This window comes from Moschus berezovskii, chromosome 14 (genome assembly GCF_049115385.1).
Source record: "Moschus berezovskii isolate FMDL1 chromosome 14, NW_MosBer_1.0, whole genome shotgun sequence".
Classification (NCBI taxonomy): Eukaryota; Metazoa; Chordata; class Mammalia; order Artiodactyla; family Moschidae; genus Moschus; species Moschus berezovskii.
In genome coordinates, this window is record NC_142473.1 from 43,573,606 (window position 1) to 43,599,876 (window position 26,271).

Sequence of the window (26,271 nt, forward strand, 5' to 3'; positions counted from 1 at the left end):
AGGAGATAATAGTTGAAAACTTCCCTAAAATGGGGAAGGAAATAATCACCCAAGTCCAAGAAACACAGAGAGTCCCTAACAGGATAAACCCAAGACACATGTTAATCAAATTAACAAAGATCAAACACAAAGAACAAATATTAAAAGCAGCAAGGGTAAAACAACAAATAACACACAAGGGGATTCCCATAAGGATAACAGCTGATCTTTCAATAGAAAATATTCAGGCCATGAGGGACTGTCAGGGCATACTTAAAGTGCTGAAAGAAAATAACCTACAGCCCAGATTACTGTACCCAGCAAGGATCTCATTCAAATATGAAGGACAAATCAAAAGCTTTACAGACAAGCAAAAGCTGAGAGAATTCAGCACTACCAAACCAGCTCTCCAACAAATGCCAAAGGACCTTCTCTAGACAGGAAACACAGAAAGAGCGTATAAAGTCAAACCCAAAACAATAAAGTAAATGGCAACAGGATCATACTTATCAATAATTACCTTAAATGTAAATGGGTTGAATGCCCCAACCAAAAGACAAAGACTGGCTGAATGGATACAAAAACAAGACCCCCATATATGTTGTCTACAAGAGACTCACCTTGAAATGAGGGGCACATATAGACTGAAAGTGAAGGGCTGGAAAAAGATATTCCACACAAATAGAGACCAAAAGAGAGCAGGAGTAACAATACTCATATCAAATAAAATAGACTTTAAAACAAAGGCTGTGAAAAGAGACAAAGAAGGACACTACATAATGATCAAAGGATCAATCCAAGAAGAAGATATAACAATCATAAATATACATGCACCCAACATAGGAGCACCGCAATATGTAAGACAAATGCTAACAAGTATGAAAGGGGAAATTAACAAGAACACAATAATAGTGGGAGACTTTAATACCCCACTGACACCTATGAATAGATCAACTAAACAGAAAATTAACAAGGAAACACAAATGTTAAATGATACAATAGACCAGTTAGACCTAATTGATATCTATAGGACATTTCACTCCAAAACAATGAATTTCACCTTTTTTCAAGTGCACACTGAAACTTCTCCAGGTTAGATCACATCCTGGGCCATAAATCTAGCCTTGCTGAATTCAAAAAAACTGAAGTCATTCCAAGCATCTTTTCTGACCACAATGCAGTAAGATTAGATCTCAATTAAAGGAGAAAAACTATTAAAAATTCCAACATATGGAGGCTGAACAATACACTGCTGAAAAACCAACAAATCAAAGAAGAAATCAAAATATGCATAGAAACGAATGAAAATGAAAACACAACAACCCAAAACCCATGATACACTGTAAAAGCAGTGCTAAGGGAAAGATTCATAGCAATACAGGCATACCTCAAGAAACAAGAAAAAAGTCAACTAAATAACCTAACTCTACATCCAAAGCAACTAGAAAAGGAAGAAATGAAGAACCCCAGGGTCAGTAGAAGGAAAGAAATCTAAAAAATTAGGGCAGAAATAAATGCAAGAGAAACAAAAGAGACCATAGCAAAAATCAACATGCCAAAAGCTGGTTCTTTGAGAGGGTAAATAAAATTGACAAACCACTAGCCAGACTCATCAAGAAACAAAGGGAGAAAAACCAAATCAATAAAATTAGAAATGAAAATGGAGAGATCACTACAGACAACACAAATTCAAAGGATCATAAAAGACTACTATCAGCAATTATATGCCAATAAAACAGATAACTTGGAAGAAATGGACAAATTCTTAGAAAATTACAACTTTCCAAAACTGAACTAGGAAGAAATAGAAAATCCTAGCAGACCCATCACAAGCACGGAAATTGAAATTGTAATCAGAAATCTTCCAGCGAACAAAAGCCCAGGACCAGACGGCTTCACAGCTGAATTCTACCAAAAGTTTAGAGAAGAGCTAACACCCATCGTACTCAAACTCTTCCAGAAAATTGCAGAGGAAGGTAAACTTCCAAACTCATTCTATGAGGCCACCATCACCCTAATACCAAAACCTGACAAAGATGCCACAAAAAAAGAAAACTACAGGCCATTATCACTGATGAACATAGATGCAAAAATCCTTAACGAAATTCTAGCAAACAGAATCCACAACACATTAAAAAGATCATACATCATGACCAAGTGGGCATTATCCCAGGTATACAAGGATTCTTCAATATCCACAAATCAATCAATGTAATACACCACATTAAAAACTGAAAAATAAAAATCATATGATTATCTCAATAGATGCAGAGAAAGCCTTTGATAAAATTCAACATCCATTTATGATAAAAAAAAAAATCCCTCCAGAAGGCAGAAATAAAAGGAACATTCCTCAACATAATAAAAGCTATATATGACAAACCCTCAGCAAACATTATCCTCAATGGTGAAAAATTGAAAGCATTTCCCCTAAAGTCAGGAACAAGACAAGGGTGCCCACTCTCACCACTACTATTCAACATAGTTTTGGAAGTTTTGGCCATAGCAATCAGAGCAGAAAAAGACATAAAAGGAATCCAAATTGGAAAAGAAGTAAAACTCTCACTGTTTGCAGATGACATGATCCTCTACACAGAAAACCCTAAAGACTCTACCAGAAAATTACTAGAGCTAATCAATGAATGTAGTAAAGTTGCAGGATATAAAATCAATACACAGAAATCCCTTGCATTCTTATACACTAATAATGAGAAAATAGAAAGAGAAATTAAGGAAACAATTCCACTCACCGTTGCAACGAAAAGAATAAGATACTTAGGAATATATCTACCTAAAGAAACAAAACACCTATATATTGAAAACTATAAAACACTGGTGAAAGAAATCAGATAGGACACTAATAGATGGAGAAATATACCGTGTTTGTGAATTGGAAGAATAAATATTGTGAAAATGAGTATATTACCCAAAGTAATTTATAGGTTCAATGCAATCCCTGTCGAGCTACCAATGGTATTTTTCACAGAGCTAGAACAAATAATTTCACAAGTTGTATGAAAATACAAAAAAACCTCGAATAGCCAAAGCAATCTTGAGGAAGAAAAATGGAACTGGAGGAATCAACCTGCCGGACTTCAGGTTCTACTACAAAGCAACAGTCATCAAGACAGTATGGTACTGGCACAAAGAAAGAAATATAGATCAATGGAACAAAATAGAAAGCCCAGAGATAAATCCATGCACCTATGGACACCTTATCTTTGACAAAGAAGGCAAGAATATTCAATGGAGAAAAGACAATCTCTTTAACAAGTGGTGCTGGGAAAACTGGTCAACCACGTGTAAAAGAATGAAACTACAACACTCCCTAACACCATACACAAAAATAAACTCAAAAGGGATTAAAGATCTAAATGTAAGACCAGAAACTATAAAACTCCTAGAGGAGAACATAGGCAAAACACTCTCTGACATAAATCACAGCAGGATTCTCCATGACACACCTCCCAGAGTATTGGGAATAAAAGCAAAAATAAACAAATGGGACCTAATTAAAATCAAAAGCTTCTGCACAGCAAAGGAAACTATAAGTAAGGTGAAAAGACAGCCTTCAGAATGGGAGAAAATAATAGCAAATGAAGCAACGGACAAAGAATTAATCTCAAAAATATACAAGCAACTCCTGCAGTTCAATTCCAGAAAAATAAATGACCCAATCAAAAAATAGGCCAAAGAAATAAACAGACATTTCTCCAAAGAAGACATAAAGATGGCTAACAAACACATGAAAAGATGCTCGACATCACTCATTATCAGAGAAATGCAAATCAAAACCACAATGAGGTACCATTTCACCCCAGTCAGAATGGCTTCTATCGAAACGTCTACAAGCAATAAACGCTGGAGAGGGTGTGAAGAAAAGGGAACCCTCTTACACTGTTGGTGGAAATGCAAACTAGTACAGCCACCACGGAGAACAGTATGGAGATTCCTTAAAAAACTGGAAATAGAACTGCCATACGACCCAGCAATCCCACTGCTGGGCATAGACACTGAGGAAACCAAAATTGAAAGAGACACATGTACTCCAAAGTTCATTGTAGCACTGTTTATAATAGCAAGGACATGGAAGCAACCTAGATGTCCATCTGCAGACGAATGGATAAGAAAGCTGTGGTACATATATACAATGGATTATTACTCAGCAATTAAAAAGAATACATTTGAATCAGTTCTAATGAGGTGGATGAAACTGGAGCCTATTATACAGAGTGAAGTAAGCCAGAAAGAAAAATACCAATACAGTATACTAACACATATATATGGAATTTAGAAAGATGGTAACGATAACCCTGTATGCGAGACAGCAGAAGAGACACAGATGTATAGAACAGTCTTTTGGACTCTGTGGGAGAGGTCGAGGGTGGGATGATTTAGGAGAATGGCATTGAAACATGTATATTATCATATGTGAAATGAATCGCCAGTCCGGGTTCAATGCATGATACAGGATGCTCGGGGCTGGTGCACTGGGATGACCCAGAGGGATGATATGGGGAGAGAGGTGGGAGGGGGGTTCAAGATGGGGAACACATGTACATCTGGGCGGATTCATGTCAATGTATGGCAAAATCAATACAATATTATAAAGTAAAATAAATAAATAAATAAAAATTTTAAAAAGAGGGTATCTCCTCCCCATAACGGTCTTCACTGTCTATCATAAAACCTAGTCTTGTTCTTTCATGGTGCTAATCACAATTTGTAGTTCAGTATTCATTTTATTGCCTGTGTTTTCCACTAGTCTGAAACTGCAGAAAGGCAAGGGTCATTGTTTTATTTTCTAGCAGTTACTCATTACATGGCTCAATGCTTGCATATAATAGGTACTCAGTAAACATTTAAGTTCATTCAATTCACCCATTCATTTATTAAAAAATATTTTGAGCCTTAAGATTTTTAAAAAGCTTTGAAGTGAACTTCTCTGGTGGTCCAGGGGTTAAGAATCTGCACTTTCACTACAGGGGCATGGGTTTGACCCCATGAAGTTCCACATGCAGCAAGTGTGACCAAAAAAAAAAAACAAACTTGATGGATGGACATCAGATATGTATAATTTTCAAACTTTAAGCTTTGCTTTTTTTTTCTTTCAGTAAAAGTAGAAGGCATGTTTTATCTTGTTTGTCTTTAAGGAAGACCTTACTTGATTTGGGGAAACCACCTGAAAATTTCTGTTTTGTATGAAACAGAGCATGTATATGCATATGGGAAAGTGAAAGTCGCTTGGTCATGTCCGACTCTTTGCAACCCCAGAGACTATACAGTCCATAGAATTCTCCAGGCCAGAAGATTGGAATGGGTAACCTTTCCCTTCTCCAGGGCATCTTCCCAACCCAGGGATTGAACCCAGGTCTCCCACATTGCAGGTGGATTCATTACCAGCTGAATCACAAGAGAAGCCCAAGAATACTGGAATGGGTAGCCAGTCCCTTCTCCAGTGGATCTTCTTGACCCAGGAATTGAACTGGGGTCTCCTGCATTGCAGGTGGATTCTTTATCAACTGAGTTATCAGGGAAGCCCATATATGCATACATATACCATATATATATATGTGTGTGTGTGTGTGTGTGTGTGTGTGTGTGTGTATCCCAAATACCCATACACTGGTTTTCAGGAAAATGAAAACAACACAAAAGCAGATGTCTTGGATGAAGCAGATCAGTTTTCTGTTTGATTACATAAATTTGATGTGTTTTAGCAGTACTACTCTTTAGAATTTGTGCTTATCTAGGAAAAATTATTCTTTTCTTTGAATGAATTTAAACAGCTTTATGGTTTATTCTATGAAAATATGAGAGTGTATTTCTACTTCAAGAGATCTGGAAATCTGAAAAATGTGCCAAAATATGAGATTGCAAATTTTATCTGGAGCTGGAGAAAAGAATAGGATGAAAGGATCTAGACTGAGCTAGACAGCACTATGGATTATCTACAGATCATTTGAAGGAATAACCCGATGGTGCTGATGTTGAAATATTTTGATCTGAGATTGCATTTTTATGAGCCATTCTACACTGCAACCCTCTTATGGATAGTAGAAGGAGGTTCTCATGGATGAACTTGATATTTCCACTCCCACTCATCCTGTCAACTTAGAAAGACATTGATTCTGGAACAGAAAAGGAGGACTAGAGTGATAGACCTGAATATCTGTGATAATTCCACATCATACATGGAACTTCACATGTCAGGAAAAATGTTCAAGGGATTGTCTTTTTTGAGAAAGAAGATGGTGCCAACCAGAAGGTGGTGGACCAGTAGCCAGACACCCTTCCATCATGCTGACAGGATGGATCTGAAGACTCAGAGCAACCACTTTCAGAAACAGGTGTACCTTATTTTCTCTGTTCTACTTTCTGTCCATTATCAACTAAAGGACGGTTCTATATCCTTCTCTCACTGCCCATGCCAGAAGGGTAGTGATAGCATATGTTTGATGATGGATGATAATACTCAAATTGCAGCATGTGATTGGCAAGAAATGAGTGGCCATGTTTATGGATAGAAAACCAATATTCTGAGGCCAGCAGCTTAATTAGGTGGCCTACCCCACCAGGTTGGATTTGTGGACCATGTAGGCCTCTTTGGTTTTAAAAACACTTGGGGAAGAGAGCCCAGGGAATGACTAAACTTTCTTCAGTCAAGAGGGATGGTGGCACGAAGCCCTCATAATTTGAATATTAACGAAATCACTTCACAGTCTTAGTTTGGGGAAGTTTAGAACCATTAAGCCTGTGACAGGTACAACAAGGAAAATGAAAATAAATTTGCAGCAAGTTATTTCCCATCTAGGAGCCACAGAATCTTTGATAGCATCTCAGTCTGTTCAAGTTGTTATAACAAATGGCCATAGACTAGATGGCTTTATAACAAAAAGTTATTTAAGTTTCAGAAGCTGGGAAGCCCAAGATCAAGATGCCAGCAGACTCAGTGCTCAGTGAACCAACCTTCTGTACTCACATTTGGCTGTCTTTTCTCTGCCTCCTATCATGTAGAAAAAGGGTGAGGGAGCTCTCTGGGGTCTCTTTTATGAGGGCAATAATCCCACTCATGAGGACTCCACCCTCTTGACCTCAGTTCAGTTCAGTTAAGTCACTCAGTCGTGTCCAACTCTTTGTGACCCCACGAACCACAGCACACCAGGCCTCCCTGTCCATCACCAACTCCCAGAGTCCACCCAAACCCATGTCCATCGAGTCAATGATGCCATCCAACCATCTCATCCTCTGTCATCCCCTTCTCCTCCTGCCCTCAATCTTTCCCACCATCAGGATCTTTTCAAATGAGTCAGCTCTTTGCATCAGGTGGCCAAAGTATTGGAGTTTCAGCTTCAACATCAGTCCTTCCAATGAACACCCAGGACTGGTCTCTTTAGGATGGACTGGTTGGATCTCCTTGCAGTACAAGGGACTCTCAAGAGTCTTCTCCAACACCACAGTTCAAAAGCATCAATTCTTTGGCGATCAGCTTTCTTTATAGTCCAACTCTCACATCCATACATGATCACGGGAAAAACCATAGCCTTGACTAGACGGACATTTGTTGGCAAAGTAATGTCTCTGCTTTTTAATATGCTGTCTAGGTTGGTCATAACTTTCCTTCCAAGGAGTAAGTGTCTTTTAATTTCATGGCTACAATCACCATCTGCAGTGATTTTGGAGCCCAGAAAAATAAAGTCAGCCACTATTTACACTGTTTCCCCATCTATTTGCCATGAAGTGATGGGACTGGATGCCATGATCTTAGGTTTCCGAATGTTGAGTTTTAAGCCAACTTTTTCACTCTCCTCTTTGTAATTCAGTTCAGTTCAGTCCAGTTCAGTTGCTCAGTTGTGTCCAACTCTCTGTGACCCCATGAATTGCAGCACGCCAGGCCTCCCTGTCCATCACCAACTCCCGGAGTTCACTCAAACTCATGTCCACAGAGTTGGTGATGCCATCCAGCCATCTCATTCTCTGTCGTCCCCTTCTCCTCCAGCCCCCAACCTTTCCCAGCATCAGAGTCTTTTCCAGTGAGTCAACTCGTCACATGAGGTGGCCAAAGTACTGGAGTTTCAGCTTTAGCATCAGTCCTTCCAATGAACACCCAGGATTGATCTCCTTTAGAATGGACTGGTTGGATCTCCTTGCAGTCCAAGGGACTCTCAAGAGTCTTCTCCAACACCACAGTTCAAAAGCATCAATTCGGAAGGAACAAGATGGCGGAGGAATAGGACAGCGAGACCACTCTCTCCCCCACAAATTCATCAAAAGAACATTTGAATGCGGAGTAAAGTCCACAAAACAACTTCTGAATACTGGCAGAGGACGTCAGGCACCCAGAAAAGCAGCCCATTGTCTTCAAAAGGAGGTAGGAAAAAACATAAAAGATAAAAAGAGAGACAAAAGAAGTAAGGACGGAGCTCCGTCCCGGGAAGGGAGGCTTTAAAAAGACAGAAGTTTCCAAACACCAGGAAAAACTCTCACTGGCGAATCTGTGGCGAGCCTTGGAAGCTCAGAGGGCCACATAACCCTCTTTTTTTTTAAGATTTTTTTTAAAACCCACAGATTACCTGCCAAACGGTAACTCCCAGAGGAGAAGCAGCGCAGACGCTTGCATATGCCATTAGCAAGCGGGGGCTGGGCAGGGAGGAGCCGGCTGAACTGCTTCGAGAGAGGACTGGGCTTGAATGCTGCGAAAACAATTTGAGAGAACTGGGGAGAGCAAAGCAGACTGTGGGATAGCTTCCCCACGAAAAGGCGGAAAGCTATAACCTAAGACTTGGCCAGCCCCGCTCACAGAATAAAGGACTGAGCAGAGCGAGCCGGCTGCAGTCGGCCCATCCCCCATCCCCCGCGGAGACAGGCAGGGAGGGCAGCCAGAGCTGGAGGGGGCAACCGCGGCCCCAGAAAGGCATCTGATACAAACTGCAGACAGGCTTGTTGCTAATCAGGACTTCTTGGGCTCAGGCCGGTCGATATCACCCTGAGAAGGTGCGCCGGTTATACACCCAGAAAACTGAGTGGCGGGGACTGGGGAGGCGATAAGTCGCAGAGACCGCGCTCGCCAAACACTTGGTCCCCTGAGCTGCTCGGACCAGGGAAGACACAAAACGCAGGCCCAACCAAGTCTGCGCCTTTGTGGAGTACCTGAGAACCTGAACTTGAGCCGCTCAAACCTGGGAAGTGCATACAACCCGGCACCGGCCTCGGACAGTTCCCAGCAGAGCAACGGAGCCTGTGCAGTATAGACTGGGACAGCATACATGCTGTGAGCGGGGGCAAACCCAGTGTGGCCGAGACGCTGCAAGCACTCCCCACAGAGGCCAGAGATATTCGTCTGCAGTGTTCCTCCCTTCCCAGAACAGGACTGAACAACTGAGCCTTAAAAAGTGTCCACCCACCCCCTAGTATCAGGGTGGAAATTAGACACTGAAGAGACCAGCAATCAGAAGCTAAAACAGAGGGGAACCACCTTGGAAATGACAGATAGAGATGTCTAGAGGCTACTCCAAGAATAAGACTAAAAACCAGAGGCAAGAGGTTTAAGCCCGAATCCTGAGAACACCAGAGAACTCCTAACTCCAGGGAACATTAATCGATAGGAGCTCATCAAACGTCTCCATACCTACACTAAAACCAAGCACCATCCAAGGGTCAACAAGTTCCAGAGCAAGACATACCACGCAAATTCTCCAGCAACACAGGAAACTAGCCCTGAGCTTCAATATACAGGCTGCCCAAAGTCACTCCAAACCCACTGACATCTCATAACACATTACTGGACACTTCATTGCACTCCAGAGAGAAGAAATCCAGCTCCACCCACCAGAACACCGACACAAGCTTCCATAACCAGGGAACCTTGACAAGTCACCTGTCCAACCCCACACACAGTGAGGAAACTACATAATAAAGAGAACTCCACAAACGGCCAGAAGAGGGAAAGGCCACCCCAAGCAAAGCAATATAAGCAAGATGAAGAGGCAGAGAAATACCTAGCAAATAAAGGAACGAGATAAATTCCCACCAACACAAACAAAAGAGGAAGATATAGGGAATCTACCTGATAAAGAATTTCGAATTTTGGTGGTGAAAATGATTCAAAATCTTGAAAGCAAAATGGAGTTACAGATAAATAACCTGGAGAAAAGGATTGAGAATATGGAAGAAAGGTTTAAGAAGGACTTAGAGGAAATAAAAAAGAGTCAATATACAATGAATAATGCAATAGATGAGATCAGAAACACTCTGGAGGGAACAAACAGTAGAATAACAGAGGTAGAAGACAGGATAAGCGAGCTAGAAGATAGAATTGTAGAAATAAATGAAACAGAGAGGAAAAAAGAAAAACAAATTAAAAGAAATGAGAACAATATTAGAGACCTCTGGGACAATGTTAAACGCTCCAACATTCGAATCATAGGAGTCCCAGAAGAAGAAGACAAAAAGAAAGACCATGAAAGAATACTTGAGGAGATAATAGTTGAAAACTTCCCTAAAATGGGGAAAGAAATAATCACCCAAGTCCAAGAAACCCAGAGAGACCCCAACAGGATAAACCCAAGGCGAAATACTCCAAGACACATATTAATCAAATTAACAAAGATCAAACACAAAGAACAAATATTAAAAGCAGCAAGGGAAAAACAGCAAATAACACACAAGGGGATTCCCATAAGGATAACAGCCGATCTTTCAACAGAAACTCTTCAGGCCAGGAGGGAATGGCAAGACATACTTAAAGTGATGAAAGAAAATAACCTACAGCCCAGACTACTGTACCCAGCAAGGATCTCATTCAAATATGAAGGAGAAATCAAAAGCTTTACAGACAAGCAAAAGCTGAGAGAATTCAGCATTACCAAACCAGCTCTCCAACAAATGCTAAAGGATCTTTTCTAGACAGGAAACACAGAAAGGGTGTATAAACTCAAACCCAAAACAATAAAGAAAATGGCTACGGGATCGTACTTATCAATAATTACCTTAAACGTAAATGGGTTGAATGTCCCAACCAAAAGACAAAGGCTGGCTGAATGGATACAAAAACAAGACCCCCATATATGTTGTCTGCAAGAGACCCACCTCAAAACGAGGGACACATACAGACTGAAAGTGAAGGGCTGGAAAAAGATATTCCATGCAAATAGAGACCAAAAGAAAGGAGGAGTAGCAATACTCATATCAGATAAAATAGACTTTAAAACAAAGGCTGTGAAAAGAGACAAAGAAGGAAACTACATAATGATTAAAGGATCAATCCAAGATGAAGATATAACAATTATAAATATTTATGCACCCAACATAGGAGCACCGCAATATGTAAGACAATTACTAACAAGTATGAAAGGGGAAATTAACAATAATGCAATAATAGTGGAGATTTTAATACCCCACTTACATCTATGGATAGATCAACTAAACAGAAAATTAACAAGGAAACACAAACTTTAAATGATACAATAGACCAGTTAGACCTAATAGATATCTATAGGACATTTCACTGCAAAACAATGAATTTCACCTTTTTCTCAAGTGCACACGGAACCTTTTCCAGGATAGATCACATCCCGGGCCATAAATCTAGCCTTGGTAAATTCAAAAAAGTTGAAATCATTCCAAGCATCTTTTCTGACCACAATGCAGTAAGAGTAGATCTCAATTACGGGAGAAAAACTATTAAAAATGCCAACATATGGAGGCTGAACAACACGCTGCTGAATAATGAACAAACCATAGAAGAAATCAAAAGAGAAATCAAAATGTGCATAGAAATAAATGAAAATGAAAACACAACAACCCAAAACCTCTGGGACACTGTAAAAGCAGTGCTAAGGGGGAAGTTCATAGCAATACAGGCACACCTCAAGAAACAAGAAAAAAGTCAACTAAATAACCTAACTCTACATCTAAAGCAACTAGAAAAGGAAGAAATGAAGAACCCCAGGGTCAGTAGAAGGAAAGAAATTGTAAAAATTAGGGCAGAGATAAATGCAAAAGAAACAAAAGAGACCATAGCAAAAATCAACAAAGCCAAAAGCTGGTTCTTTGAGAAGGTAAATAAAATTGACAAACCACTAGCCAGACTTATCAAGAAACAAAGGGAGAAGAACCAAATCAATAAAATTAGAAACGAAAATGGAGAGATCACAACTGACAACACAGAAATACAAAGGATTATTAGAGAATACTATCAGCAATTATATGGCAATAAAATGAATAACCTGGAAGAAATGGACAAATTCCTAAAGAAGTACAACTTTCCAAAACTGAACCAGGAAGAAATAGAAAATCTGAACAGACCCATCACAAGCACGGAACTAGAGGCTGTAATCAGGAATCTTCCAGCAAACAAATGCCCAGGTCCAGACGGCTTCACAGCCGAATTCTACCAAAAATTTAGAGAGGAGCTAACACCTATTCTACTCAAACTCTTCCAGAAAATTGCTGAGGAAGGGAAACTTCCAAACTCATTCTATGAGGCCACCATTACCCTAATCGCAAAACCTGGTAAACACCCCACAAAAAAAGAAAACTACAGGCCAATATCACTGATGAACATAGATGCAAAAATCCTTAACAAAATTCTAGCAATCAGAATCCAACAGCATATTAAGAAGATCATACATCATGACCAAGTGGGCTTTATCCCAGGAATGCAAGGATTCTTCAATATCCGCAAATCAATCAACGTAATACACCACATTAACAAACTGAAAAATAAAAATCATATGATTATCTCAATAGATGCAGAGAAAGCCTTCGACAAAATTCAACATCCATTTATGATAAAAACCCTCCAGAAAGTGGGAATAGAAGGGACATACCTCAACATAGTAAAAGCTATATATGACAAACCCACAGCAAACATTATCCTCAATGGTGAAAAACTGAAAGCATTTCCCCTAAAGTCAGGAACAAGACAAGGGTGCCCACTCTCACCACTACTATTCAACATAGTTCTGGAAGTTTTGGCCACAGCAATCAGAGCAGAAAAAGACATAAAAGGAATACAAATTGGAAAAGAAGAAGTAAAACTCTCACTGTTCGCTGATGACATGATCCTCTACACGGAAAACCCTAGAGACTCTACCAGAAAACTACTAGAGTTAATCAACGATTACAGTAACATTGCAGGATATAAAATCAACACACAGAAATCCCTTGCATTCCTATACATTGATAATGAGAAAATAGAAAGAGAAATTAAGGAAACTATTCCATTCACTGTTGCAACGAAAAGAATTAAATACTTAGGAATATATCTACCTAAGGAAACAAAAGACTTGTACATAGAAAACTATAAAACACTACTGAAAGCAATCCAAGAGGACACTAATAGATGGAGAAATATACCATGTTCATGGATTGGAAGAATAAATATTGTAAAAATGAGTATACTACCCAAAGTAATTTATACATTCAATGCAATCCCTATCAAGCTACCAACGATATTTTTCACAGAACTAGAACAAATAATCTCACAATTTGTATGGAAATACAAAAAACCTCGAATAGCCAAAGCAATCTTGAGGAAGAAAAATGGAACTGGGGGAATTAACCTGCCGGACTTCAGGCTCTACTACAAAGCACAGTCATCAAGACAGTATGGTACTGGCATAAAGACAGAAATATAGATCAATGGAACAAAATAGAAAGCCCAGAGATAAATCCACGCACCTATGGACACCTCATCTTTGACAAAGGAGGCAAGAAATAAAATGGAGAAAAGACAGTCTCTTTAACAAGTGGTGCTGGGGAAATTGGTCAGCCACTTATAAAAGAATGAAACTAGAACACTTCCTAACACCATACACAAAAATAAACTCAAAATGGATTAGAGAGATAAATGTAAGACCAGAAACTATAAAACTCCTAGAGGAGAACGTAGGCAAAACACTCTCCGACATAAATCACAGCAGTATCCTCCAAGACCCACCTCCCAGAATATTGGAAATAAAAGCAAAAATAAACAAATGGGACCTAATTAAAATCAAAAGCTTCTGCACAGCAAAGGAAACTATAAGTAAGGTGAAAAGACAGCCTTCAGAATGGGAGAAAATAATAGCAAATGAAGTAACTGATAAAGGATTAGTCTCCAAAATATACAAGCAGCTCCTGCAGCTCAATTCCAGAAAAATAAATGACCCAATCAAAAAATGGGCCAAAGAACTAAACAGACATTTCTCCAAAGAAGACATAAAGATGGCTAACAAACACATGAAAAAATGCTCAACATCCCTCATAATCAGAGAGATGCAAATCAAAACCACAATGAGATACCATTTCACACCAGTCAGAATGGCTGCTATCCAAAAGTCTACATGCAATAAATGCTGGAGAGGATGTGGAGAGAAAGGAACCCTCTTACACTGTTGGTGGGACTGCAAACTAGTACAGCCACTATGGAGAACAGTGTGGAGATTCCTCAAAAAACTGGAAATAGAACTGCCATATGATCCAGCAATCGCACTCCTGGGCATACACACCGAGGAAACCAGAATTGAAAGAGACACATGTACTCCAATGTTCATTGCAGCACTGTTTATAATAGCAAGGACATGGAAGCAATCTAGATGTCCATCTGCAGATGAATGGATAAGAAAGCTTTGGTACATATACACAATGGAGTATTTTTCTGCCATTAAAAAGAATACATTTGAATCAGTTCTAATGAGGTGGATGAAACTGGAGCCTATTATACAGAGTGAAGTAAGCCAGAAAGAAAAACACCAATACAGTATACTAACGCATATATATGGAATTTAGAAAGATGCAAATGATAACCCTGTATAGGAGACAGCAAAAGAGACACAGATGTATAGAACAGTCTTTGGGACTTTGTGGGAGAGGGTGAGGGTGAGATGGTTTGGGAGAATGGCATTGAAACACGTATGTTGTCATATGTGAAACGAATCACTAGTTCAGGGTCGAGGCATGTTATAGGATCTCGGGGCTGGCATGCGGGGATGACCCAGAGGGAGGATAAAGGGAGGAGGGAGGTGGGAGGGGGGTTCAGGAGGGGGAACTTATGTAAACCCGGGGCGAATTCATGTCAATGTATGGCAAAACCAACCAATATAATATTGTAAAATAATTTGCCTCCAATAAAAAATAAATTACCAAAAAAAACAAAAGCATCAATTCTTCAGCGATCAGCTTTCTTCACAGTCCAACTCTCACATCCATACATGACCACGGGAAAAACCATAGCCTTGACTAGACGGACCTTTGTTGGCAAAGTAATGTCTCTGCTTTTTAATATACTATCATGGTTGGTCATAACTTTCCTTCCAAGGAGTAAGCGTCTTTTAATTTCATGGCTGCAATCAGCATCTGCAGTGATTTTGGAGCCCAAAAAAATAAGGTCTGACACTGTCTCCACTGTTTTTCCATCTATTTCCCATGAAGTGAATCTTGAAAGATGATGCTGTGAAAGTGCTGCACTCAATATGCCAGCAAATTTGGAAAACTCAGCAGTGGCCACAGGACTGGAAAAGGTCAGTCTTCATCCCAATCCCAAAGAAAGGCAATGCCAAAGAATGCTCAAACTACCACACAATTGCACTCATCTCACACGCTAGTAAAGTCATGCTCAAAATTCTCCAAGCCAGGCTTCAGCAATATGTGAACCGTAAACTCCCAGATGTTCAAGCAGGTTTTAGAAAAGGCAGAGGCACCAGAGATCAAATTGTCAACATCCGCTGGATCATGGAGAAAGCAAGAGAGTTCCAGAAAACCATCTATTTCTGCTTCATTGACTATGCCAAAGCCTTTGACTGTGTGGATCACAATAAACTGTGGAACATTCTGAAAGAGATGGGAATACCAGACCACCTTACCTGCCTCTTGAGAAACCTGTATGCAGGTCAGGAAGCAACAGTCAGAACTGTACATGGAACAACAGACTGGTTCCAAATAGGAAAAGGAGTGCGTCAACGCTGTATATTGTCACCCTGCTTATTTAACTTATATGCAGACGACATCATGAGGAACGCTGGGCTGGAAGAAGCACAAGCTGGAATCAAGATTGCTGGGAGAAATATCAATAACCTCAGATATGCAGATGAAACCACCCTTATGGCAGAAAGTGAAGAGGAACTAAAAAAATAGCCTCTTTCTAATTACCTCCCCAAAACCCCACCTCCAAATACCACCACACTGAGGATTAGGTTTCAACATATGAAACTTCTGAAGACACACACCTTCAGTCTACAGTAGTTAGAAACCATGAAGTTGTTGGTTTAAATCGTCTCTAAGTGGGTGTCAGTTGCTTAGTCATGTCCGACTCTTTGCAACCTCATGGACTGTAACCTGCCAGACTTCTCTGTCCATGGGATTTTCCAGGCAAGAATGCTAGAATGGGTAGCCATTCCGTTCTCCAGGGGATCTTCCCAACCCAGGGATCAAACCCAAGTTTTCCTACATTGCAGGCAGATTCTTTCCCATCTGAGTCACCAGTTCAGTTCAGTTCGGTTCAGTCACTCAGTCGTGTCCGACTCTCCGTGACCCCATGAATCACAGCACGCCAGGCCTCCCTGTCCATCACCAACTCCCGGAGTTCACTCAAACTCATGTCCACAGAGTCGGTGATGCCATACAGCCATCTCATCCTCTGTCGTCCCCTTCTCCTCCCGCCCCCAATCTTTCCCAGCATCAGAGTCTTTTCCAGTGAGTCAACTCGTCCCATGAGGTGGCCAAAGTATTGCAGTTTCAGCTTTAGTATCAGTCCTTCCAATGAACACCCAGGACTGATCTCCTTTAAAATGGACTGGTTGGATCTCCTTGCAGTACAAGGGACTCTCAAGAGTCTTCTCCAGCACCACAGTTCAAAAGCATCAATTCTTCAGCGCTCAGCTTTCTTCACAGTCCAACTCTCACATCCATACATGACCACTGGAAAAACCATAGTATATGCTTCATTTTGCTTATCCATTTATCTGTGGATGGACATTTGGTTTGTTTCCATCTTTTGGCTAGTGTGAATAATACTGCCAAGAATCTGAGTATACACTTATCTGTTCTAGTCTCTGCTTTCAATTCTTTTGGGGTATACCTAGAAGCAGAATTTCAGAATTGTATAGTAAGTCTATGTTTAGTATTTTGAGGAAGCACCATGCTGCTTTCTACAGCAGCTGCACCATTCTATATTTCTCTAATAGTACCCAAGGGTTCCAATTTCTCCACATCCTCACCAACACTTAGTATTTTCTGTTTTTCATTTGGTTTTAAATAGCTATCATGATTGGTACGAAGTAGTATGTCATTATGGTTTTAATTTGGATTTTCCTAATGACTATCAATTTAGATCATCTCATGTGCTTATTGATCAATTGTGTATCTTCTTTGACATATTTATTCAAGTCCTTTGTCCTTTTTAAAATCAGGTTGTTTTGTTGTTATTGAGTTGTTGGAGTTCTTTATCTAATCTAGCTATTAATCCCTTATCAAATATAGTATTTGTAAATACTTCCTCCCATTCACAGAGTACATTTTCATTCTGTTGTCTTTTGATGTACAATATTTAAAAATTTTTGTGAAGTCCAATTTGTCTACTTTTAATTTTGTCACCTGTGCCTGGGGTGTCATATCCAGGAAGTCACTGCCAAATTCAATGTTGTGCAGCTTTTGGCCTGTATTTTCTTCTAGGAATTTTATACTTTTAGGTCTTACTTACACGTCTTTAATCCATTTTGAGGTGTTTTTTTTTTTTTTTCCACTTTGTGCAGCATGTGAGATCTTAGTTCCCTGACCAGGGATTGAACCCAGACCCTCTGTATTGGAAGCACAGTTCCCTTGAGATTCTATGTGAATTTTAGATAGATTTTTCTATTTCTTCAAAAAACACCACTTGAGATTCTTTTTGGAGATTGCACTGAATCTGTAGATTGCTTTGAGTAATATTGACACTTTAGGAATATTAAGTTTTCTTGGGAATTCCCTGGTGGTTCAGTGGTTTGTCCCTCAGACTACAAGGAGACCAAATCAGTCAATCCTAAAGGAAATCAACCCTGAATATTCGTTGGAAGGACTGATTCTGAAGTTGAAGCGCCAATACTTTGGCCACCTGAAGAGAAGAGACAACTCATTGGAAAAGACCCTGATGCTGGGAAAGACTGAAGGCAAAAGGAGAAAGGGGCAGCGGAGGATAAGATGGTTAGATAGCATGAACAACTCAATGAACATGAATTTGAGCAAACTCCAGGAGATAGTGAAGGACAGGGAAGCCTGGCATGCTGCAGTCCTTGGGTTGCAAAGAGTCGAACATGACTTAGCGACTGAGCACACACACCAGTGGTTAGGACAATGTGCTTCTGCTGCTGATGGCTTGGGTTTGATCTCTGATCCAGGAAATAATATCCTGCAAACTGAGCACTATGACCAAAAAACAATTGTCTTCCCATCCATGAAATCGTGTTGTCTTTTTAAAATATAATTAATCAATTAATTTGGCTGCAATAGATCTTGATTGAGACACATGGGATCTTAGTTGGGTCTTGTGGCACACAGACTCTAGTTGTGACTCATGGGCTCTGGATTGCGTAGGCTCAGTAGTTGCACATGGGCTTAGTTGCTCCACGGCATGTGGGATCTTAGTTCCCTGACTAGGAGTAGAACCCACCTCCTCTGCATTGCAAGTTGGATTCTTAACCACTAGGTCACCAGGAAACTCCCTGGGTTGCCTTTCTGTTTATTGCTGTCTTTAATTTCTTTCAACAATGCTTTGTAGTTTTTACTATATAAGTATACAAGTCTCTCATCTCCATGGTTATGTTTTTTCTTAAGTATTTTATTCTTTTTATGCTATTATAAATAGAATTGTCTTCTTAATTAGGGGAGTGTTCTTTATTAGTATAAATTAATGCAACTGATATTGTTGATTTTGTATCCTACAACTTTGCTGAGTTTATTTATTAGCTCTTAACAGATTATATGTGCATGTGTATGTTTGTGTTACAGTTTTTAAGAGTTTTATGTACATGTTATCCATGAACAGAGATAATTTTACTTCTTTTTCAATTTAGATGCCTTTTATCTCCTTTTCTTGCCTGCTCTGGCTAGGCGGAGAAGGCAATGGCAAGCCACTCCAGTACTCTTGCCTAGAAAATCCCATGGATGGAAGAGCCTGGTAGGCTACAGTCCGTGCGGTGGGATCGTTAAGGGTAGGACACGACTGAGCGACTTCACTTTCACTTTTCACTTTCACACATTGGAGAAGGAAATGGCAACCTACTCCAGTGTTCTTGCCTGGAGAATCCCAGGGACGGGGGAGCCTGGTGGGCTGCCGTCTATGGGGTCACACAGAGTCGGACACGACTGAAGTGACTTAGCAGCAGCAGCTCTGGCTAGGGCTTCCAGTCGCCACTCTAGTACTCTTGCCTGGAAAATCCCATGGATGGAGGAGCCTGGTAGGCTGCAGTCCATGGGGTCGTGAAGAGTCGGACACGACTGAGCGACTTCACTTTCACTTTCACGCATTGAAGGAAATGGCAACCCACTCCAGTGTTCTTGCCTGGAGAATCCTAGGGACGGCAGAGCCTGGCGGGCTGCCATCTGTGGGGTCACACAGAGTCGAACACGACTGAAGCGACTTAGCAGCAGCAGCAGCAGCAGGACTTCCAGTACTATATTAAATAAAAGTAGCAAAAGCCAGCTTTTTTCCCCGTATTCTTAGAATAAATGCTTTCTGTCTTTTATATTTGAGTATGATGTAAGTTTGTGGATTTTTTGTATGTAACCTTCATTATGTTGAGGTAATTTCCTTCTCTTCCTAGTTTGTTGAATGTTTTTATCATGGAAGGGTGTCGAATTTTGTTAAATGCTTTTTCTGTACCAATTGAGATGATCATGTGGTATTTTTCCCCCTTTATTCTGTTAATGTGATATAGTACATTAATTGATTTTTGCATGTCAAACCATCTTTGCATTACCAAAATAAATCCCACCTAATAATGATGTGTAATTGAACTCTTTTATTTTTGGCTATACTGGTTCTTCACTGTGGCATAAAGGTTTTTGTCTAGTTGTAGCTTAGTTGCCCCCAGGCATATGAGATCTTAGTTCCCTGACCAGGGATAGAACCTGTGTTCCCCACACTGCAAGGCATATTCTTAACCACTGGACCACCAAAGAAGTCCTTGAACTCATTTTTAAACTAAATCAAATTAAGAATTTTTATGCCCCTGCTGGACATGAGTTTGAGTGAAGTCCGGGAGTTGGTGATGGACAGGGAGGCCTGGTGTGCTGTGATTCATGGGGTCACGGAGAGTCGGACACGACTGAGCGACTGAACTGAACTGAACTGAACTAGCTCTTGGGGAGCTCAAGAAAATAAAAATAATTTTAAAGATTAGAGAAACTGATTTATAATATAAGTAAGCACACTTTAATATACTATTCAGTGTGTGTTTCTCTGTGAATTAGGGAGGGTAGGTGGACAGTATGTTACAGAACTCAGGTTCAGCTGCTGGCCACTTGTAAGGTGTTGTTTGGAAAGTAAAGTTCATTTTATTTAGGTGGCTGGCAACCTGGGGAGAAGGAGGACTCATGCTCAAGATCCAACTCCAAAGATTCTGCTTGGTCAAGAAAAATTTTAAAGGGAGAAAGGGGAAGTTAATCGCAGGGGAGGAGGTCAGAGTCTTTAGCTTCCACTGTAGGCAGACTTTCTTCTGATAGGTTGGTGGGGAGGTAATGGAGCAGTGTTGAGCCTGCAGTTACTGTCCTCCACTGGGCGGGGTGGGGGTGGGGGCTTAGTTTCTATGAAGGAGTCAAAGGTATTGTTATGTATTTCCCTTGAGGAGGAACTAGAACCCTGATTTATCACTGCACTATTATTGCAAAGAAATAGAGGAAAACAACAGAATGGGAAAGACTAGAGATTTCTTCAAGAAAATTAGAGGTACCAAGGGAACATTTCATAGATGGGCACAGAAACAGTATGTACCTAACAGAAGCAGAAGCTACTAAGAAGAGGTGGCAAGAATACACAGAAGAACTATACACAAGAGATCTTAATGACTCAGATAACCATGATGGTGTGATCCCTCACCTTGAACCAGACATCCTGGAGTGCAAAGTCAAGTGGGCCTTAGGAAGTATCACTATAAACAAACCTAGTGGAAGTGATGGAATTACGGCTGAGCTTTTTCAAATCCTAAAAGATGATGCTGTTAAAGTGCTGCACTTTATGCCAGCAAATTTGGAAAACTTAGCAGTGGCCACAGGACTGGAAAAGGTCTGTTTTCATTCCAACCCCAAAGAGAGGTATTGCCAAAGAATGTTCAAACCATTGCCAGTTGTACTTATTTCACACGCTAGGAAAGAAATGCTCAAAATTCTCCAAGAGAGGCTTCAAAAGTACGTGAACTGAGAACTTCCAAATGCTCAAGCTACATTTAGAAAAGGCAAAGGAACCAGTGATCAAATTGCCAACATCCATTGGATCATAGAAAAAGCAAAAGAATTCCAGAAAAACATCTACTTCTGGTTCACTGACTACACTAAAACCTTTGACTATGTGGATCACAAGAAACTGTGGGAAATTCTTAAAGAGATGGGAAAACCAGACCACCTCATGCCTCCTGAGAAACCTGTATGCTGATCAAGAATCAACAGTTAGAACCTGACATGGAACAACAGGACTGGTTCCAAATTGGGAAAGGAGTATGTCAAGACTGTATATTGCTACCCTGTTTATTTAACTTATATGCAGAATACATCATGAAAAATGCCAGGCTGGATGAAGCACAAGCTGGAACCAAGATTGCCAGGAGAAATATCAATAACTTCAGATATGCAGATGATACCACCCTCATGGTAGAAAGTTAAGAGGAACTAAAGAGCTTCTTGATGAAGGTGAAAGAAGAGAGTGAAGAAGCTGGCTTAAAACTTCAACATTAAAAAAAACTAAGATCATGGCATCCAGTCCCATCACTTCATGGCAAATAGATGGGGAAACAAAGGAAACAGTGACAGACTTTATTTTCTGGGTTCCAAAGTCACTGCAGATGGTGACTGCAGCCATGAAATTAAAAGATGTTTGCTCCTTGGAAGAAATGCTATGACCAACCTAGACTGCATATTAAAAAGCAGAGATATTACTTTGCTGACAAAGGTCTCTCTAGTCAAAGCTATGGTTTTTCCAGCTGTCATGTATGGTTGTGAGAACTGGACCATAAGGAAGGCTGAGCCCCAAAGAATTGATCTTTTTGACCTGTGGCGTTGAAGAAGATTCTTGAGAATCCCTTGGACAGCAAAGCGATTAAATCAGTCAATCCTAAAGGAAATCAAGTCTGAATATTCACTGAATGTTGAATCTCCAATACTTTGGCCACCTTATGGCAGTATGCAAAAAGATGCGAAGAGCCAACTCGTTAGAAAAGACCCTGATTCTGGGAAAGATTGAAGGCAGGAGGAGAAGGGAATGACAGAGGATGAGATTGTTGGGTGGTATTCAACCATCAGTGGACATGAGTTTGAGCAGGTTCTGGGAGATGGTGATGGAAGGGAAGTGCTGCAGTCCATGGGGTTGCAAAGTCAGACAAGACTGAGCAACTGAACAACAGCAACATTATTTCTTGACTGTTCCTCCTTTGTTTCTGTATTTCCTCCCTTCCTTGATTTGTTGTTCAGTTGCTCAGTCTTGGTTTACACTTTGAGACCCCATGGACTGCAGCATGCCAGGCTTCCCTGTCCTTCACCATCTCCCAGAGTTTGCTAATCATCTTCCTTGATTGGCAACTGTTTAAATCTGCCCTTTGGAACTCAGAGAAGGTCAAGGAGGCTAAATGAAGCCTGTTTTCTACAAACAAGAAATAGAGGCCACAGAAAGGATTTGTACTGGGAAGGCCCCACAGATTCTCAAGTATAATCACTCCTCAGTTCAAATCCTGTCCCCTATAGTTTGGTAACCCCAGACAAGTTTTAAACTTATTTATGTTTCAGATTTCCTCAGTTGTAAAATGGGTTAAAATAGTCCTATTTTAGGACTGTTGTAAAGACTAAAGATACAATGTTTATAAAGCACTTAGAATAGTTCCTGGAGTGCTAGTAACTGCTCTATGAACACTGAGTGAAAGTTGCTCAGTATGTTCGACTCTTTGTGACCCCATAGACTATATAGTCCATGGAATTCTCCAGGCCAGAATAGTGGAGTGGGTAGCCTTTTCCTTCTCCAGGGGATCTTTCCAACCCAGGGATAAAGCCCAGGTCTCCTGCATTGCAGGCGGATTCTTTACCAGCTGAGCCACGAGGGAAGCCCAAGAATACTGGAGTGGGTAGCCTATCCCTTCTCCTAGTGCAGTGTAACCATTATTATATCGTTGCATTCTGACTAATGAGACATAGGAGTATTTTGCTGAATCCAAACTTAAAGTCAGATTGCCAGCTAAACAATTTGGTGGAAAGGAAAGCACTTACAGCTTAAAAACTATAGGCAGCAATCTTTATACTAGATAAAAGTGTCAGCTTTATCATTTGTGTGTGTCATCTTATTTATATCTGAAAAGAAACCAAGATGCCTATCCTTCAGTGTTCCTTCAGGTGAAAAAAAATAATCTTCAAATCTGCAGAGATTGCATATAAGTGGAGGAGTCTGACCTTGAAATTTTTTACCACCAGAAGGAATGAGGTTGTGGGCACATTCAAGAGCTACCTCTGCCTCCCCTTCCCATTCCAAATAGACCTGCTATTATTGTAAATTATGGTTGTCCGTCAACCACCGACCCCCCTAACCCTGCCCCCCAAGCACATACATAAGGTCAAGGTTCATGCCTAACCTTCTCTATAATATCATCCCTTCCAACATCCTAGCAGATGTGTTCTGGATTTAACTCTCTTCTTCCATTCTATTCACCTTTTATTCCCTGTAATCTGACATTGAGGAAAAAGCCATGGATATAAGAGATGTAGATTTAAATTCAAGGCCTTGTTCCTTCACTAGGTGAGTAAACTTGAACCAGTAATTTCATAAGTTCAAGCTTCAACTTCTCACATAAAAGCTAGAAATAATATTTGCCTCAAAGATAATGTGAGAACCAAATAAGACAATGCATAATATAAAGTGCTATGAAAAGTGATAATAGATGAAAAAAATAGTTCTAATTAAATTAGCACTTGTTCATTTATCTTGGCCTGCCATATCTCCATGAGCTTTTTAAAAATTAATAGACTTTGAGAACTTCCTTGGTGATCCAGTGGCTAAGATTCTACACTCCCAAACGCAGGGAGCTGGAATTCAATTCCGAGTCAGGGAACTAGATCCCACATGCCACAACTGAGAGTTTGCCTGCCACGACCACAACTAAAGATGGATCCTGCATGCCACAATGAAGATCTCTCATGCTGCAAATAAGAGCCAACACAGCCAAATAAATAAATAAATAAATAAAAGAATTTAGGACTTTTCTGGTGGTCCAGTGATTAAGAATCTGCCTGCCAATGCAGGGGACATGGTATCAGTCCCTGATCCTGGAAGATTCCACATGCCGTGGGCAGCTAAGCCACTGCGCCACAACTACTAAAGCCCAAGTGCTGCAACTACTGAAGACTGAGTGCCCTAGGGCATGTACTCCACAACAAGAGAGTAGCCCCTGCTCTCCCCAACTAGAGAAAGCTTGCACACATTAACAAAGACCCAGTGCAGCCATAAATAAATAAATAAAATTTAAAGAGATTGCATTAAAAATTAATGGACTTCACTTTTTAAGAAGAGTTTTAGATTTACAGAAAATTTAACCAAGTAGCAAAGGAGCATTCCATAAATCTATCTCTATGCACAGCTTCCTCTATCATTGGAATATTATATTAATATAGTACATTTGTAATAATCATGAGCCAGTATTGACTTTTTTTATTAATTAAAAGACATAGTTTAAAATTTATCTTGTTCAAACTGAATGATTAAATGATTTTTGTAATTTTGTTGGCATTCAGTAGTAGTATCCAATTCTCTCACATTAAAAAACCCATTGACTTCTCTTTAATAAATACAGTTAAAGAATCCTCAGTTTACTTGATGCATTAAAATACTTTCTAAAGAAAATGTTCCCAAAATTCTTATTGACTTTCTAAATACTCCATTGAATGAGGCTTATTTATTTTTATACAGGTTTTCAATATTTCTTTAGCAGTCAGATTATGCAAATTAAAAGAAGAGCAGCAGTGAAGTGCTTCATTGCTTATAGGAACTTGTTAAATATGTTCACAAGAATCGATAAACAAAATGTTTCCCTTTAAGAGCTTGTTCATTACTTATGAATAGGATAAATAATTTTGACTTGAAGTGGACAATAATTATAGTATTTGCCATAGACATCTTTTCCAGTGGATTTCATCTCTTAAAGAATTTGATTGTTTACATGAGTAGTCTAAATACTTATCCAGTATGGGAACAAGTGAAATAATCATGTGTAGTGTTGAAGAAGAGGGGAATCAGCACTGATGACAATATTCTTTTTTGTCAGTGGATAAAAATTTTAAAAAGTCATTGATCAAGAGATGAAATGTAATTCTGAAGAAAGGGAAAAGTAGTTCATGTGATGAAAGATGATACCAAGAAAAGTAGTTCACAGCATGAACAAATCAAATTTGAAGAGAAGTTCTTAGAGTTGATTTTATTCCTGTACAGATTCATGATACCGCCTTATATGATAATCTTGAGCACTTTTTCTCATTAATATGTGTTCAATCTAGAAAATAATAAAATAATTTGGATGCAGTCACTATAGAAGCTATGTTACAATGTAACTGGAACATAAATTGTAACTGCAAGAAATTGTACAAGCAAATTCTACAAAATAGGAACTATTAAGAAAAGCCAAATCATAAGGGAAATGTAATTAAAGAAGGAGGTGTGGAACTCAGATATTTATTTCAGATAAACGCAAATAATTTTTACTACATACATGCCCCATGAAATATCTTTTTTAATTTCAGTATGTATTTGCTTAGGTACTTAGAAATAATTCAAATTTAACTGGTTGTCCTATGGATTTTTAAATTCCTGTTTTTGTTGTTGTTGTTGTTAATTTTTTGGCCATGCCAAGCAGCGTGTGGGATCTTAGTTTCCCAACCAAGGACTGAACCTGGGCCTTTGGCAATGAAAGTTTGAATTCCTAACCACTGAATTGCCAGGGAATTCCCTAATTTTTTTTTTCCAATTGTGGGAAAACCATTTAACATTTAGCCTCTTAATAAAACTTTAAGTATAGAATACATTATTGTTGAGTGGTGTTCTGTTTTTATTTTTGAATCTAGTGATCCTACTGATGTCAGGATCTGAATTCAAGT